Genomic DNA, 3,800 nt, shown 5'->3' with positions numbered 1-3,800 from the left:
CATCAATGTAAACCTATTGGAAAAAAGGTTTGGGGAAAAAAAATTCCACTGAACTTCTACTTCAGCTACATGGAAGAAGAAAGTTGGCTTTCACCATACTGACTGCTTTGGCTTTTTTCATTGAACAGTATTTCTGTCTGTTTATTTCATATTATTTATCTAAGAACCATTTAAATCATAACTTGATAAACTTTCAACTACTTGTCAAGACTCAACTGGTTCTTTTATATACAGCCTATAGTTGACATAAACTTTTAATTCTGATCAATTTGAAATTTCAGTTCAGGATTTATTTTGTAGTTGGGACATTTTGAATACAATAGAAATATTAGAAACAGTAATTGATGTTGTAATAACTTCAGTAACCTGTTGTCAAAGTGACATCGAATAATATGTTAAATAACTAACAGGCAGTGTCCTCATAGCTACTGCAGCCATGGATATGGCTTCTTCACTCCACCCACACACATGTTCTACCTGTCATTACCATTCAAACCAGTGTCCTATGATCCAAAGCCTGCTTCTCAAATCAACCTCCACAGGTTAAAGTGGAAACTGTAGAAAGGAGCTAGTCTCCTCTGACTCATGGATGAAGCTGGACACTGGTTTACCTCTCAGGAGCAGAGGGTTGATGTCCTTTAAAATCAATGAGGCGATCATTGGACCGATCACTGTTGAGGGACACACAGCTGGGGTCTGGACTGATCCTGTTAGAGAAGAAGAATCAGTTCAAGTCTGGTTAGACTGGACAGCTTCCAGATGTAACACATTTGCATGAGATTAATGATACTGAGGAGAAATAAACTGGTTAATAAAACTTCTCTGGATCAATAACAGTTTAAACATGAATCAGAAACATGGAGGAAACATTTTACCTCTCAGGAGCAGAGGGTTGATGTCCTTTAAAATGAATGTAGCGATGTTGTGACTGATCACTCCTTAGGGAAACACAGGTGGGATCAGGTGAATGACTGAAACCAGTCAACCCGTCCTGCAGATGTCTGACTCCCTCCTCTTTGTCCTCCCTCTGGTCCATGCTGCTGAATCCACATCAACGTTCTACCTTCATGTGCAGAGGAAACACAAATCATTCATCTGAACATTCACTGGAATCATTTGTGCTGTAAAAACATCAGCGGATCCTCCACTGATTGGCTTTGATTCTGTCAGTTAAAGCTGCTGTGATCCATACTCTGTAGTGAACATCTTCTCCAAACATGACAGACAGAAACAGTTAGTGAACCCTAACCCTAAGACAAACCAGACTCAGCGTTTATTCAAAGAGCTGAAGAAGAAGAAGAAGAAGAAGAAGAAGAAGAAGAAGAAGACAGACCAAGACCATTAAGACATTTAAAAACCACTAAAAGAACCTTAAAATCACACGGGGAACCAATGCAGCGATTTTAAAACTGGTGTAATGTGTTCTCGCCCTCTGGTCCTCGTCAGCACACGAGTGGCTGAATTTTGTAAAAGTGTAAGTGTTAATTTTAGGAAGACCAGGGAGCAGAGCATTACAATAATCCAGACGACAGGAGATAAAAGCATCAGCACCTCCGTGTTAACCTGAGAGAGAAACGGGTTTAGTCTGGATATATTCTTGAGATGGTAAAAACCTATCTTTGTTATGTTTTTTGATATGTGGAATAAAACTAAGTTCAGAGTCAAAAATCATGCCCAGGTTTTTAACGGATTGTGAAATCTTAAAATCTTGTAGTTTTGGTAAAAGTTTCTCTCTCTGGCGTTCAGGACCAATGACTAAAACCTCAGTTTTGTCCTGGTTGAGCTGTAGGAAGTTCTTTGCCATCCATGACTTAATATCTCAGCTTAAACCATCTTCTGTTTTGATATTTCATGCAGAGAAAAGATCCCAATAAACCAACTAAGGCCGTATAGGTGACTTAGAGAGACATTGGCTCAGTTCCAGGTGAAGCTTAGCTCACTGCTGCTTGGATTTACTCAGGAAATACGTAAAGTCAGAGATTCTACAAAAAATTTATAAAAATGATTGAAATGTCTGGAATTTTTGGAACTTTTGGACCATGGGGCTTCTGTCTAGCTTGACATGGACCCGACGTTAACTACTAAGGAAGCAGTGAAGTTGTGCGGCAGCAACGAGCCGACAACTTGAACTGGTCCAACGCTTGTCAGTGGAGAAGGAATGTGGAGAAACAACAATGAAAAGAAAGAAAACGAAGCCCAGTGACACTATTTGAGATGGTAGGGAAGGAGAGCGGATGATGCTGTCGACCTGCCTGGTAAGTGGAACTCATGTATGTTAGAACAACAGTCACCACTATTGTAACAGCAGCTGATTGGCTCATTGAATTATATCTAAAACTAGTCACTGGTGGTTTGGTTGAAAGCAAGGAGCTGCCTTGTGGAGCGAGAGTCAGGAGAGGAATTTAAAAACAGGCCTCCCAGGTTAGAGCGGACAAATGGAAAGTTAGGGAAATATTAGACGACATTTAAAGCTGCTAGAAACAGTTTAAATGTACAAAGTTAACACTGTGTTCAAATGTTAATGTAGCTCATTCATGAAGTTGTTAATAAAAATTAAATGAATTAATTGTCGTCTTATTAATTAAGACCCCATGTTCACCATTAAATGGCTGATATGTTGGATATAGTTGAGTTTTTCCTCCTTTTGTCTGGTTTTCAGGCCTTTTCTTCTCCGTGTCTGAAGATAATCAGTTCATTAATAGTTGTGGCTCTGTTCAGCAGGTCTTAATGCTAATATAGATACAAAAAGGACAATAATGTATCATAATGTTCATTACTGATGTTGTTGTTTACCTCCAGGTTGTGTATCTGCAATGCAACAAAATCCACTGGTGTCCTCACAGAGGAAAGAGTGTCTACATCTGAGGAGTGGGTGTCCTTTAAAATCCAGTCCTCAGACACAAATGACAAACAGCTCTAGGTCCTTTGTCTTTATTTGAAACTGTCTCATCACTGTTCAGTGGTTAATTAAAGTCCAGCTGTTAATGTCTGTTATACATCTTGTGTTGCTCCCAGTACATTTACATTCAGACAATACATAACCAGTCTTTCATGATCTCAGTTTTGTGTGGATCCAGACGTTATGCATTGAGGAGCCTGGTGGTTCTTGTGTGGGGCCGTTTTGGAGCAGCTGCTGTTCTAGGAGGGGGGCCGCAAGACAGATGTTGCTCCAGGACGGGGGTGTACGAGCCTGGGAGGGCAACAATCACAGTATACCCACTAGACTAAACTAGACCACACCACTGCAGATGATCACAGATGATCTCTATAAAATGGCGGATCAGTTTCATACTAGTCCTCATCCAGACTCTAACCTTTTCTGCTCTGACTCAGTTTAACGTCAAGTTCAGCAGATTTCTGCTGCTTCTGTTGGAGCTGAGCTGCTGACAGCTGATGTTCACCAAGAAAACATTCAAAACGGCTTCATTACCTTCAGACGGAGGTTGACACGGAGAGAAGAACACACGACACGATCCTGGTGAAAGTGAAACTAAACTGAAACGAGGAACGAGGGATGTGAGTATCGATCCAGAAATATCGATACTTCCGATAACGACTCGTGTCTTTTAGAATCGATCTTCACATCAAAATATCGATACTAAGTCCGAGTTCACTAGAAATATCAACACTTTGACGTCGCTGAATCTGTAAAACGTGAGAGAGGGGGAGTGAAGGGAAATGTCCACACAGCTGAGACAGACCTCTATGATGGAAGCCGTTAAATTCGGCAACATCCAGGTACATAGTGAAAATACATCACAGAGCCCATCACAGGTATATCCAGATCAGATGGACCCGAA

General features: G+C 40.7%; 1 long non-coding RNA gene across 1 annotated transcript; it reads right to left on the bottom strand.

Moving 5' to 3' along the window:
• Positions 1–53: 53 nt before the first annotated feature.
• LOC125003585 lies at positions 54–3,489 on the bottom strand. Its single transcript, XR_007112234.1, has 3 exons — positions 3,431–3,489; positions 876–1,063; positions 54–707 (listed from the first exon to the last, which is right to left on the bottom strand). It is a non-coding gene; the product is annotated as an uncharacterized LOC125003585 (long non-coding RNA).
• Positions 3,490–3,800: the final 311 nt, after the last annotated feature.

This window comes from Mugil cephalus, chromosome 2 (genome assembly GCF_022458985.1).
Source record: "Mugil cephalus isolate CIBA_MC_2020 chromosome 2, CIBA_Mcephalus_1.1, whole genome shotgun sequence".
In the NCBI taxonomy this organism is placed as follows: domain Eukaryota; kingdom Metazoa; phylum Chordata; class Actinopteri; order Mugiliformes; family Mugilidae; genus Mugil; species Mugil cephalus.
Note: the sequence above shows the minus strand (reverse complement) of the source record. Positions and strands in the feature narration are given on the sequence as shown.